Source organism: Tympanuchus pallidicinctus, unplaced genomic scaffold, assembly GCF_026119805.1.
Source record: "Tympanuchus pallidicinctus isolate F22 unplaced genomic scaffold, pur_lepc_1.0 scaffold4, whole genome shotgun sequence".
In the NCBI taxonomy this organism is placed as follows: domain Eukaryota; kingdom Metazoa; phylum Chordata; class Aves; order Galliformes; family Phasianidae; genus Tympanuchus; species Tympanuchus pallidicinctus.
In genome coordinates, this window is record NW_026294758.1 from 47,883,451 (window position 1) to 47,898,594 (window position 15,144).

The following is a 15,144-nucleotide window of genomic DNA, read 5'->3' on the forward strand; positions in this document are numbered from 1 at the left end:
TTTACAAAGTCAGTCCTGTGGGAATAATTTCAAGAGCCAATTGCTGTTGCTGGATAGTAATTGGGAACCCAAAGGGATTCACATATGAATAACAAACGAAGGTGCACAGTAGTAGCTGGAATTTATACCTGGAACGTTAGACTTCTTAATGACAACATTAAAAGGAATAAGGTCATTTTTTTATTTAAAGGATCATGAGATACTGCATTTTCTAAGGATAAAAAGCACACACACAAGGTTAGGAAGTATAAATGTGAGACATGAGGGCTTTCTGATGTCCATCAGTCAGGACTGCCAAAGGAGTTTGCATTCTGTGACAGAACATTTCCTACATTTTTGTCACAGTAGCTTGAAGTCCCAGGTGTTGATTGCCTAAAAACAAAGCTTGAAGTTAGGCAAGGCCTTTTCATACATCTCATTTTGTGAGTGCTTTGCATGCCTGAGATTCACAGAGCATGCAGATAAGTGAGTGGGTGGGGTTTACATTGAGGAGATGAAATGAATTTTAGTGCAACAAACATTCTGGCTGAAGATTCAGACCAGATAGCACCTTCTAAAACATGTAAGACAAACTCACTTTTCTACTGTAGATACACTTAAAACAAGAGTTAAGTTTTCTGAATTGTGCTGTGACAGTGAATATCAAGGCTTGAATAGCCATTGGGGTTGTATAAATATACTCTACATAACACTTTCAGATTACAGCTAAGAACGTTTTCAATAATTTGGTTTGAAAACAAGACTTAATCCTGAGTTTCTCCACATGTCAGCTAAGCATTCCTAGTTTAGAAACACTGTTTCTATTCTAGAAGCCACTTAAGAACTAAGAAAACCATTTGTATTAATCTTGAGATTTTCTGGAGGAAATGTATCACATGGCTGTGATAAGTTTCACTGGACCAAAAGAGGTCAAGATATTACTACCAGCAGTTTAAAATTCTGTAAATTGACATAAAAGAGTACCAGTTTTTTCAAATATATAGCAACTCACTTGGAAATAATATTGTAATTCAATTCCACTCTCCTTCTCTACCCTCACAAAAAAAACTAATGTGAAAATCCACCAAAAAAATAGCATGTGAAATTCACTTTTGAGAGAAACAGAAGCTTCAGCCTCCAGGGTTGCTTTCTCAGTTATTCATGATATAGGCTTCTCACACTGTTTCAAAATCTGCTCGGGTGTCCTGCCTTCTCTGAGAGCAGGGGCTGTCTGCAGTGTCTTTCTGCAGCTGGGTCTTTCCTCCACAAGCCTGGGGAGCTGGATCTCTGAGATAAATAAAACATATTTATCAAAAGAGGTATCTCACCTTTGACCACGTATCCTAACCTTAACCCTTCACCCAGGTAACTAAAATATAACTGTGCTGAGTTTTTTGTTGTTGGTGGTGTTTTTTTTTGTTTGTTTCGTTGTTTGTTTTTTTTCGTAACTAAAGATCATCAGCTTTCAGTAGCATTTTTTTTCTTTCCCCAAACCTGTGTTTTCTAGTCTCAGAAAAGTTAATATTTGGCTGAATAACACTATAAAGTAGTAATGTAACTAATGCTCTTTTAAAGTCAGTAGAAAAACTCACGCTAATAAAGTCTAAGATCTACAGAGCTTCCCAGTTAAATGTATAGAGAGAACCTTGCAACTGGAGCACTATCTGATTAACTCTTGTTTTGTGTCTGATACATATTATTTTACATTTAAAGAAAGTTCCTGAAACAAGAAAATGAGCCTGGTTTTGTATAGATTTGTGTCCTATGCCTCTGCACTCATGTCTCCATAATAATTTGCTTTCTTTCTCTCTCCCATACCCAGCATTGTCTTCAGATTCTCTTTGTATCCCTGGAACATCTCCACTTGCCATATTATCAAACTAAGACAGCATGGTTCCAGGTTACTTACTGGGGATAGCTGATGGACAGCCAGAAGGGAAGTAGCTGAATTTCATTTTTTATGTCATATTAGTGGAGAAACCACATTGAAAGCGTCTCTGACAGCCAGCCAATTTTTAATTTCCCACAGGACTTCTGTGCATTCATATATTTTTGAGACACCTATCCCAATCAAAGTTTCTTGAACTCATTTCTAATATTTCAGAGTGCAGGTGACTGAAAATAATGCTGATTTTCCTGCAGAAGCTAAGCTAATTGTGTTCTGCTTTTTGTTGAACCAAACATTTCAGTAAGATTACTGATCTTTTCCAAGCACTGTTAAAGTAGTCAATATTTTTACTATCTCTGCATGGTAACCAGTATATACCAGTTTATTTATTGACCTAAATAATGCTTTTTACGGCAGAGTATCCAGAGTTGGAAGGAGCCCACAAGAATCAAGTCCATTTCCTAGCTCCACCAGACCACCCAAAATTAATAGTCCAAATGCTCCTTGAATTCCAGCACTTGGCAGACTGTGCACACTGCCCTGGGCAGCCTCTTCCATGCCCATTGCCCTCATGTAAAGAACCTTTTCCCTAATCACCAGCTGCCCCTTCCCTGACAGCTCTCTGTCATTCCCTCAGGGCCCTGTCACTGTCACCAGAGAGCATACTCTATGCTAACTGAAGTATGCCTTTACTGATCATAAACTGCACTGATGTGGCTCTGATCCCTTGCAGTATTTGCATGCTTTGTTGCCTACACCAAAGACTTCGTAGTTTCTGCTAACCTAAGAGGACATTTTTCTGGTCTTCTATTTTCCAAGAAGGAATGCTTCCAAGTATTTTATTAAACTCTCTTCAAATAAATTGTTACAATCATGTTCAACATGCCTTCCACTTTTAGTGTCGCCTTCTGTTTGCCAGTTCTTTCATTTATATTTCTTATGAACAGGGCAAGAAATAACTAAACCAGCAAGTGAGCATGTTGCTGTTATCAGCATGCTTCACTTTTCTAGAAGAAATGCACTTGAACTTAGCTCTTCAAATATTCCCAGAGGCCACTGTCAGCTTCCCTGACTGTGACAGATCTCCATGTGGACACAGGCAACAACCAAGCAGACTGACATTAGAGTAGATAGTGCTATGACATGCTTCTACCTGCACGAAGTACTCTAATAAAATATGACTGAAAGGTCAAATTCCAGTTTCCTTTTGTGAAATTCTGTTTTCTCTAGCATGACTGCAAGTCTCCCTGCAAGCTCATCAACTTACCTATGATCAACTTCAATTCAAATCAATTGCTCTTTTCTTCATGCAGTGTCTATTAACTACATATTTCTCCTATATTTATCCAAATAAATGCAAAAATGCATTGCATTATACCTCCTCCTGGAAATGGCAGGTTTACCTGGGGACTTGTTGCCCAGAAGCGAAGAGGAACAAGTCAGATGTGAGGGAGACAAGGCTGCTTGTAGATGACAAGGTCAACTGTTGAAAAACTGCAGACATGAGAAGGTTGCTGTAGGCTGTGGAAGGAAACATGTAACTTGCATCAGGGAGGAATGGTAAATCAGAATTCATGTTTTTGTCTCTGTACCATGTGGCATCATTTTCTCTCCTTCACTACTGGGAGATGGTGGCAGTGACAGTTTTTTCTGCCTGCTTCCTGTCCTTTTGAAAGGATCCAAATAGTTCTCAAGACTACAGATTGCCATGGTCCTGGGAACGACAATTTGAATCATCAGCATAATCACAGCTTTTAGGGAGCTTTGTGTAAAACAAGTGAGAAATGGAAATCCAGCCACCTTAATTGAGGAAATGGGACCAGAATGAGAGTCCTCAGGAGACTATTTAAGGTATTCTTTGTCTCAGAGTTAAATTCAAGTTCCCTTACCCAGAGCAAATAAACAAGAGGTTAGAAACTAAACCTCTTACTATTACACTCTCAAGTCCACTTAACTTTGAGAAATTAGTTCTCAAAATGTAAGATTTGCAAATAGCCAAAGTGACTTTTTTTCTTTTTTCTAAATCTGGATTTGCCTCTGTGGGTTTCTGAAGATTGCTTTCTCATGGATACAACTGAAAAATGTTCCATCTAAATCTTTGTACTGTTTCTGTTTCTTTTATTGCTTGCATTTCTCCTTTTCATGATCTCTTAGCAAGTAACAGCAGAAGAAAATAAAAAGAGGGAAAAACTACCTCCTCTTCCAAAATGTACCAACAATTTAAGTGGGAGCTCAAATGATCACACAGTATTCATTATGGAAAAGAAGGTGAAATATATTTCCTTCCTCTACAGGAGCCCATTAACTGAATTTGTAATACAGTTGACATCAGCACAATTACAGCAAGCAAGTTTTCATACTTTTGTCAAAGTCATCATTTCCACATCTTCTAATCCAGTGTGACAAAAAAAAAAAAAAAAAAAAAAAAAAAAAAAAAAAAAAAAACAATGCTAAAACAAATTATTTCACAGATTCTAGCCTTGCTGAGCAAACTGCAGCATGATTAGTGCTAGGGACTGCCTCACAATATTCTTTGCCTACATGTTAACTCTTTTACATTTCCTTCTCTACATGTTTCTCCCTTTTCAGTCAGGTTGTTTATAATGAAAATTAAAAAAAGAAGAAAAAGAAAGGAAGGAAGAAAGGAAGAGAGGAAGAGAGGAAGGGAGGGAGGGAGGGAGGAGGGAGGCAGGCAGGCACGAAGGAAGGAAGGAAGGAAGGAAGGAAGGAAGGAAGGAAGGAAGGAAGGAAGGAAGGAAGGAGGCCTTAATATCCAGATGAGGCTTGATCACTCTCACTACCCACTTGTTTTCTGGTTACTGTGATCTGCAAACAAACATCAACAGAATTAATAGCATGCCTGTTAAGGATTTTTGTGAAACATTAAAAAGCAGAGCAACTGAACATGACTTTCATTCATCTTTGAATGATTCAGCAGAAAAAAAAAAAAAACATACTGGCTTCTATTTTCTATCAGATCTTCAAACAAATCAGAAATGTTCTAAAGATTTTGCTAGATCCTTGGTCTTTCTATACAACTCATGTGGGATGATCAAGTTGATTATGTCATTCCATAATGAAGGTTTGCAAAGTTACAGGAGAAATAAAACCACGAGCAATTTGTAAGAATAACAAAGTATCTGTATTTAAAGATACTTTCCTACTGCAATATCCACAAAGTGGCCAGGTCTTCTAGCCTGCTCTTTTACTGTTCTGCTTCAAGTATAGCAGGAAGGAATCACACTGAGAAAAGTTGTGGAACAACATTTACAACGTTTATGCATGCACTTTTTAATAAAAATCTCATGTTGTTCAGATTCAGTCTTCCTACGTTCCTTGTAAATGTATTGTTAACAAAAAAAAAAAAAAAAAAAAAAAAAAGCAGCAGGCAGCAGTTAATACGAATTATTGATGAGATTTTTAAGAATGTTAATTACTAGTACTGTACTCAATGCCTTGCTTTTTTATAGCAGAAAGTATTTTCAATAATGATGTGATACTGGGTTTGATGTACACTAATATGTTACTTTTTATTCATGAAATAGTACCTCTTTAGCTTAAGAGATCTGCTACTATTTCAATGGTTCTCTTTCCTCTGAAGAAAAGACATTAACAAATGATGTCACAGAGCATCACTCAATCAGCTAGGTTTTTACTTTAGGAGTTTTAAAATTAATGGCCTCATCATCATGCTGTTTTACTATAAGAGCATTAATCAGGAAGAACACATTTGCCACAAGTAGAGGATATCATAAGCACTTCTCCAAGATTTTTGCTGTAATTCAGACTTCATTACCTCCATCATTATGGTAAAGTGCAATTTCGGACACCATGGTGTCATTACCAGAAGCACTGTAGCGCTTTCCAAGGAAGCTGCATTCAGAAGATGTATTAGGAAGCTAAGACTTTGGCAGCTGGTGACTGTGTGTTTATATGTATGTCATCCAAGACACAAGAGATATACAGGTGTGCTGTAGGTAGATCGCAAACGTATACCTTTACTTTGACTATGACAGTGTGATCTAATGCAAAGTTAGTCCTCTGATTGTGCACTGTTTTTCAGTATCCTTGCATTGTTCAGTGAGCTTTGCTTTCATTAAAGCACTACCAGAAGGTCAGAACTGTGTAGCATATACCGCCAAAAAAGGACAGAAAAGAAAAAAGGCATATAACTAGTGTGCTGCTTTCAGAGGTTATCTGTGTGATCTTTTTCTGTTAGCTGTGCCCTAAAAGTTAGATGTACAGTACAGCAAGCTGCAGAGTAGTGTACTGTTTGTTTTCTTGTGTTTTAATTCATCACTGAAGGGTGATCATCTGCATTGCTCATTTGCATTACTGACATATATCCATAGAAGCCAGATTCACTGGCCATAGAGCAGCTGCTCAGACAAGGCCAAACTCTCTGACCCATTAAAGTCTCCAGAAATAATCTAACAACTTTTTAATCATCCCAGAAGATCTTGAAAAGCCAACAGTTTCCTGCAGAATTTACTTTAAGGGGAAAAATATGTACTGTATACACTCACACAGTAATCTCTTTTTCTCCTGAAATGCTGTCCAGTACTCTTCAAGGGTGATTTGGCTACTGCAAAATCCAGTGAAATCTTTTTCCCAAAACAGAGACTGATAATTGTGAGCTACACTGAATGCTGCAAGCGATGTAGATACAAAGCTGGGAGGTGATAAGCTGCAATCCTTCTGCAGAAAGGTAAAATATTTTCTCTCTTTTAGCAAATGTTAGCCCCAAACTATGGAGTTCATGGATGCATGTCATTATTATTAACAAAGTATTAAAAAATGAGAATACTTTTTAAGAGCATGACTATATATTTTCAGCTGTATGAGTTACATGTTGAGGATATATGAGCAGGGACCTTAGAAACTAAGACTGTGATGTTAGTCTGCCATCAGTCTGTTCAAACTTGTATTCAAGAGCCGCATCACTAAGGTTTTCTTTCAATATGAGGTTTGTGCTCAGACCACCAAGAATGCTTAGGAGAGCACTGCCCTGTATTTTCCATGGATATTTATTCTTCCTAAGAGGTAACAGCAATCTCTACCCAAAGCAGATACAGTATTTGCTCATTATTCCTGCATCTTTGATATTTCTTTTTTCGCTGCATGGGGTTTCATTTCCAGTCCTGTTTTTCATTTCCATGCCTCCCAAAACATCACTTCTAAAATAATTCAGCCAAAGCTTGAGGTGAAGCACCAGCCTCCAGTCCCAGAGAGGCAGACTCAGACTTGGGGAAAATTCACTGAAATCATGAAGTTTGCCCCACAAGTGCTGAGATTCTATTGCTGGAGGCCTATGCTTTTGAGAGGTAGAACTGAAGAACTTTATGGAGAATGCTTTTGACATTTTTTTGTGATAAAAAGAGGAAATCACACTTCTCAGTGAGTGGCAATTTCCTGCGTGAACACATCTCACCAAGGCTCACCAGCTCAGCAAGACATGGTAGCAGGAGTGGCAATATAACAAACAGGCCCCATGAAATGGTGTTCACCTCTCTGAGCACATCACTGACTGCTGTATAGAGGGCTGCAAGGCAGTATGGAAAGGTCTGTGGAAAAAAAAAAATCTGAATTAGAATTTAGGTAGCTCTATGAGGAACTTGCTTACTGTTTCCTTTCCTCCTGGCTGGTTCCATTGCAGCAGAGCTACGGTGAGCCCCAGCCTGTTGTTCAAATGGATTGTGTCAGACTGTAACATTAGCTTTGTAACACCTGTTTACATTTTCGTAAAGCCTAACGTAGAAAGGAAATGTTATTTTAAATCAGCACGCATGGTGTTATCTCAGGTTGACTCCTTTCTAGGGGTAGGGAAGGAAGCTGTCAGATATTCTTTATGTGGCTTCTTTGCAGATGCAGGGCTATCCTATAATTCCAATACATTATCACCACGGTCTATTTTGGGTTCATAAGGGAATAGCTGTCCAAAGGACTTAATTACTAGTATTTCCTTGTCAGAAAATGGGAGATATTATTGGCACTGGAGATACTATCATGGAGTTTTTGAGTAAGACAGGTATTTTGTTGTCTGTGGTTGCACTCAGTAATATGGTAAGAGACTTCCTCTGCTTCAAGGAACTTGTCAGTTGGGCAGAAGGTAAAATTTCTTTGAGGCACAAAGCAGCACTTTCGTGTATCCCAAATTAAGTAGACAAGCACAGTTAAGTAGACAAGCAATTCTCCCAGTTCCCTGAATCATACCATGCCTCGCCCTGGGAACCCAGGAATTTTTGTTTCTTCTTTATGTTTTTATACTATTTCAATTCCTAGGGCTTGAACTTTTAATAGAGTTGCATTGTAACTGAATGACATTGAACATAGATGACAATTGTTGTTTATTCATGCACAGTCTTTAAGAGCCAAAGAAGATCATGGTAAAATAGATCTTCTATGGACTAATTTTGTGTACAAGAAGAAGGTATTCTATGCAGAGTCAAAAACCTGTGTAAACATGCTCTTAAACCAGTATCAGGATTCAGTCAGCATCAGTATTCCTTACAGGTGCAAAATTACCTCTGAACCACAGAGGAAAATTTCACTGTGGTCAGGGGGAAGGTGATGACAAGACAAGAAGTACTGCTCTTTTCTGTGGGTAGAAAAGTCCCTAACCTGATCTTCTTCCCAAAATGGAAATTGCATTGCTCTTCAAATGCCCCTTTTTCCAGCTTTACATATCTGTGCACTTTCTGGATTATATCTAGAGAAATTAAGCAAAGCCTTGCTCATGTGAGATCTCAGAGCTTGTTTCCAGACCAAAGAAGATTTGAATATATTTGCATGAGCAAGCCAAGTTGGCTTGTCACAGAGTAGTGATTTGGTATGTAATGGATGAGATTATAGAATCATTAACTGGTAGAGTAAAAGGAAAAAAAAAGGATCAGTCTGTGACAACTCTAAATATTGATCTGATAGAAAGTTTCCTAATTGCTTTAACTGCTGATAATGTACTAAAGATCTTTCATAAAACACACATATATAGAGGATTCTAGCAGCAGAGGACTCATCTAAATTATATCACAGTCCATGTAGCCACCTGGCAAATCTCTGAAAATGTGGCATCGTCCCACATTATCTACATTATGTCTTAAATTAGTAAAGGCTGCAAAAATTCTATTTCGATGAAGTGATTCTCTCTGCTTCATCAATTAAACTAGTGCAGCAAGCAATAAATTGTAGAGAAAACGTATTCTTTCATTAAACTGAAAAATTACTTAGAGTGCTAGAAAAGGTCAGGAGGGTCATCTGATAATACATATGAAGTGGGAAACACTTCTAGAAAGTAAACAAGGGCTTTTTTTTTTTTTTTTTTTTTTTGCCTTAGAATACAGATGGTGTCATGCAGAGTCAGATAATGTATTAATGTCAAAAGAGAGCCCCAGTAAATTTCCAAGCAGACAAAAAGTAGATTATTGTTTAAAGTTTCAGAAACAAAAAGCACAATACCAAAAACCATTGGAAGCAGCATTATTTTGATGTCAACTCAGTGGAAAATGAGCAGACTTCAGTATTAAGCATTATTATGAGACTTGGAAGATAGCCAAATTAAAGAGCAGTGTAATGTTCACTCATTAAAGGTGAAACATGAATCGTGCATTTTACTCAGTCACATTCGTAGTAATACAAAGTGCATTTGTGAATTCTTACAGTAAAGTATTCAGAATAGTGCTGGAAAAGACTGAAAATTGAAGTCCAGATGCAATCTCTGCATCTTAACGGCACTGTGCTGCATCAGTTTCCGGTGAAACACACACTCCTCTCATGACCAGACACTGCGTTGAGCTCCTGGCAAGGGAGGAACAGCTAATCTCTCCTGAAGTACACTCTCAGGGGAGGAGAGAAGGCTGCAGGACTGCAGGAAGCATCAACCCTTCCCTTTTGTCTGCAGCCACTCCCATGATTTTCCTGGAGGCTTCATGATAGCTGCAAGTTCCTGATGGCATTTACCTGCTCCTCCTGCTGCTTAGAATCATTCTGCATGAAATAAGGTGACCTTGAAACCATGCAATCTATTCGCTTTGTACATCCCACCACCTTATAGCCCATTAGTAGAAGTGGTACCAACTGCAGTTAACTAATATCTTGTTCTTCCAAAAGCAACAGCTGGAGCCTTGGGGTCACATCTTTCACAATCTGATAACGCCAGTGGTGCCACACACCTACTGAAATGAGAAATTCACGCACCTTTTGTAACATTCTATCCACATTTAATCTTTAAAAAGAACAATAATTAGTCAGGAACAAAAGTCATACAATTTTTATTTCAAGGTAGCCAGCCTCTTTGCTGTCACAACTTTTGCTGGAACAGCTCTAGCAGAGCAAGCTTGAAGTAAGATTATCCACAGATCAGAGGAGATTCAAACCTACCCAGTTCAATGGGGCACTGACACAGTGACTGAGCCCTGAAGACGAGAAATTTGCTTCATGATGTAATGTTGTGCAATGCAGGTTGAGGAAATAATTACACAGCTACCAGAAACACCTCTGGAAATGAAGATATCTGCCTTCTTATGTCACTGTCAGAGGAAGACACAGCCTCACTTCTGGAATTTGCTCAGTACACATTAATGATTTCATAATCATTCCTTGGATAGCAACATTTCCTTCCTGAGACATTGTTCGGATGAACCAAACTGCCAGTCGTGTTTTACCACTGTTCTGGCAGGAACTTTGGAGAATGGCTTCAGGGAGACTGTGCCTTTTGGAGTCAAGGGGCTTTTAGGTGGAGTCAACAAATCCAGCAGTAAATCGGCGATGCTGGCTACCCACTGAAACCCTTAATGATAAGACTTGCTTGCAGTAAACTACAGGCAGCTAAAGGAAATTAACAGGGAGTAAAACAAAAGCAGCTCAGGAAACACAGCAGATGCTTGCCTGCTGTGCCAATGGAGACTGTCAAGTGGCAGCTCCTGAGCTTTCAAGTGTAGCTCTCTGTTTCACCCCTGAAGATCCAGCTGAGCAAAAAGGCTAGACACAATCTGATGCTCCTTTGAAAGGCTGAGTAGCAATAATCAAGCTTGGCATTTACACAGTATTTCCACCTTTGGTGTTTTATAGACCTTAATCAATCAATTCTTGTGCTTCCCTGGGGAGGGAAAAACAAAAACATCCCTTATAATGAAAGAAGAAATTATGAAAGAGGAGCTAAATGTCTTCCCCATGGCTTACAGAAATTCAGTCTTAATAAAGGATATTGAATTCAGGAGACTTTAGCACAGTACCTGCTCTGCTAATGCATGTCTTCCCCTTGTAGTGCACCACAACTGCACCAGAAATGCTTCCCCCCTGTGTGTACTTGCTGAGACCCAGGACAGCAGCATCATATTCTCAGATATGCCAGTAGATGTAGTCATGCCACTGCCAAGATTATTTACAATAGGTACAAAAGCTTGCTGATAAGATATATGCACATAATATGGTCTTATCAAAGACCCAGTCACACTAATAAAATGCAAAGGTTGTCATTTAGGATGGAAAATCCTATGATTTAAAGCAGTGGCCAAATATTGGATCATCTTATATACTCTTAATAAATCAGAACAAGCAAGGCACAGAATATCTGGTATAAAATTTAGAGCTCTTCTTTAATAGCTCCCTCAGGTAGGGACTCCAGATTTTCTATGCTAGGTTCATGTGTGCTGGTTGCTTCTCCTGCAGCTTGCCAGTGCAAAAATAGCTCAGAGGTGAAGTTTTGTGGAGAAGGTTCTGCTACCGCCCTTCCTTCGGGTCTGTTTGTTCAGGTATCAGTAGGTGCAAAAAGGCTCCGAAAACAGCATATACACAGCTTCACAAGTATGTGGCAAGTGTTTGCTGACTGCCTTGAACAGCTTGGATTGTAAGCTGTGAGACAGACCTGTTTTCCACTTCTGCTGATTCAGGAGGATACACCCTTGGAGAGAGAACCCTGTAGCAAATCCTGGGCATTACAAATACAACATCTTCCACCAGCTTAACTAACTTCAAGGAGACCCAGTAATCCAGGAGCCATCCTCCCCATTTCTTTCCATTAGGGTAGCAAAGAGAGGAACACAATGCCATTTGTGGCACTGTCATACTTCAAAATCTTATTCTGTACCTTTTTGGAAAATATTCATCCCCAGACATTAGCCGTGCTTAAAGACTTCGTGTTAGGGTGTGCACTGATCTGATTCCAGGGCAGCTTGGCTGAAGTCTGGGATTTTGAGAAAGTTAACGAGCAGAAAAATTAATAAAAATTTACGCAACTGAACAACTGAAAAGAAAATACTTCTACGCAGGCTATAATCCTCTGCCAACTCAAGGGAAGGAGAGAGAAAAAAAGAGGAGTTGTTTCTTGGGGGCATGGGACATGTATTAGTGCATATCAGTGCCTTCTGTAGAAGCAGTACTGAATTCCGTGCGACCATTCACGTGAGAAAATCATGGTAAATGTGTGTACATTATTGCATCTTTTAGTGTTTCACCTGTTGTAGGCTCGTTCCTGAGGCACTGGCATTTAATCCATAATTTGGACTCCCATCATCTTTTGGCAATCAGCAAAAAAAAAACCCCAAAGCTCTGTATGCAAAAACCCTGAAGCTGTGAATACCTTCATGCAGGTGCATCTTTTGGTATAGCTGGCTTGTACTGGTAACTATGACAATAGTTTCTAACTAGGGTTTAAAGACTCCCATCCCCCTGGGAACAGTATGCCTTGTGTCAGATCATCCTGTCATTCTTAACACTATTTGAGTTTTGCAATGAAAGAGCACTTTAAAGCTACATATTCACAATAGTGGAAGGAGCTTACCAAAAGATCAAATAGCAATGCATTGTTAAGACTGTATTTAATGAAGAACATTTTCCTTGGCTACTGAAGTGCTGCTGGTTGTCTACGTTTCTGACTAATCTGTCCCTGTAGTGTCCTTTAAGGCTGACATGACCTGGAGAGTTTTAGATCTGTGTGTGTTCTGCTTTTATTGCTAATGATGACTACAGGAGCCACCTCTGACAATTCCTTTTGGCAGTCTGTGGGTTTCATTTCCCACCACAGGCAGAAATACGTTCTTCTTTCCCATCTCGTCTTCTGGTTTTCCTGATCCTCATCTCCAAAAAACCAGCTGTTGATGTTTTACATGTTAAAAATTATTTTGGCTCTTTCACTCTTTTCTTCCCATTAAGGCCTCTTAACTAACATTTCTATTACATACTTGAATTAGAGCATTGTTAGCTTCAAACATAACCACCATTTTCAATTTAAAAGTGTTATAAGACACAGTGGTATGGCTTTACAGATCATATATTCAAGAAGTCATTAATCATATAATCAAGAAGTCAATAACAATCATATTTTACTAACCTGGAAATCACTTCACTCTTAGCATCATAGAAAGTCTCACCACGATCTGTTGATCTAAGTGAAAGACAAAATTGGAAAGTAAATTACCATGATTGATTAAAACTTCTTTATCGTCAATACTCTCAGGTATCCACAGCAGCATGGCAACAGCAGTAGCACTTAATATTCATTCATTTGAATCCTGTTTCATTCGAAACAGTGAATTTTCACTGTTTCCAGCTAAAGTGCCACTGTCTGCCTGACAGGAAATGTTCTTTCAATGCGGTATTTCAACAGACATTTTAGAAGCTGGTGCTTCCTGTGGAGTCCCCACTTAATGCCCTCAAACAACAAGACAAACTGTTCAATTTTTCTAGCTTACAATTTATTTTACTCTGTTATGAAATCCCAGATGCCTTCCAGCCAGTTCATAAATGAGAGAACATACTTGTCTCCTTTCTGCCAAATTAGGCTAGGGAGATTGTAAAGCAGCACAGGAGAGTGAGCAACCAGCCCACAGCAAATGATGCTGCACAGGAAGCATTTATTACATTGATTGCTCTGAAAGTAATGCCTCCTATTTATTTCCCTGGAAACTACAGTAGATACAAAGAGCATAATTACAAAGAGCACAATAAAATAGGAGGCATTACTTTTGGAATTGCCCTCGTATTTTACGTTCAGGGGAAGTCCTCACTAGGTTTATAAGTACTTTTTGCATACACCGTGCATACACCATTTTTATTACCAAGCTTGTGACTTTGATACAGAGCCAACCAAACCAACCTAAAGAGCTAGGAAAAGGTTTGGCTCCTTAATTTCAGCATGGCAAACAACTGCAGTGCTTCAAAAGACAGGAGGGGGTGCTGGGTGCTAGCATCAGATTTGTTGTGTGAGACTCCAATATCTCCCAGTATCTCAAAGTATTTCACCAGTATAATTGTTTGCATTCTTAGCACTGCTCCATGGAGGAGAGCTCACCCTGTATTACTGGCAGAGAAGAGTAACACCCAGGTACACAGACCTACCTCTCCTAGCAAGCTGTTGTACTGCCAGCCTGAAAGTCTGCTTCAGGTTTTGCTTTCCAGTCTCCTGTCTGACCGGTTTTCCTCTGAAAGACGAAGCCACGTAAGTAATGCATTGCACAAAATCTCATCTTAAGCTGTTTCCCCAGTGCAAGTCTCTGCCCCCTCTAGTGGCTGGACCGTGTGTCGAGGTGCGTGGATCTGAACTAATGGAACTGGTTCAGGCAAAATCGCTGCAGGACCGACAATGCCAGTTCCAATTCCAACCGGCAAAGGATAGCAGGGAGCAGTGAATATGAAGGTCAGAGCAAATCTCTGTAATCGCTAGAAGGTATCGCTGAAGGTGAGAACCTAATGCCAGGCGTGAAGGCTTAAAAGTGAGCAAGCAAACTAAGCCAGGTGGAGCAGCACAGTGTTAAGATGTGGCTTTCGCACTGCTTTGAACAGACTGGAGGGAATTAAGCATTTCTAAAATGTTTAATTACATCCTACTACAGCCTGCACAAGTGGTGGAGGAAACAACATGCAAGAGAGTGTCACTTCTGCTAAGCTTTTCAACTTCAAATTAGCAAATCCTGCGTGTTTGACAAATTCCCAGAGTTACAGTATAATAGCATTATTTTATTTTTTTTTTTAAACTGAAAATCAAGATTCTTTCTCCTTCTGCCTTTTTAACTATCTGCTCTCGGTTTGTTACCCTGCTTTTTCAGTCAGTCCTTATTTCCAGATAGAGCTGATACAGACAGATGACCAGGTTGTAGTTCTGGGAGAGATCTGGGAGCACAGTTGCTCATGGCAGCTGTGGATGACACACATTAATTGGGAAGCAAATAACTGTGAATTTATTTTAACTGTGGTTATATTAAACAATGTTGGTAAAATACAAATAAATAAAATAATTTTAAATGTAAATCAATAGGAATTTAATATTCATAATGTATGTGCTA

At 39.1% G+C, this 15,144-nt stretch overlaps 1 long non-coding RNA gene across 1 annotated transcript; it reads right to left on the reverse strand.

Annotated features, from left to right (window-relative positions):
- Positions 1-3,276: 3,276 nt before the first annotated feature.
- On the reverse strand, positions 3,277-14,327 carry LOC128089472 (uncharacterized). Its single transcript, XR_008210520.1, has 3 exons — positions 14,201-14,327; positions 13,194-13,247; positions 3,277-3,388 (listed from the first exon to the last, which is right to left on the reverse strand). It is a non-coding gene; the product is annotated as an uncharacterized LOC128089472 (long non-coding RNA).
- Positions 14,328-15,144: the final 817 nt, after the last annotated feature.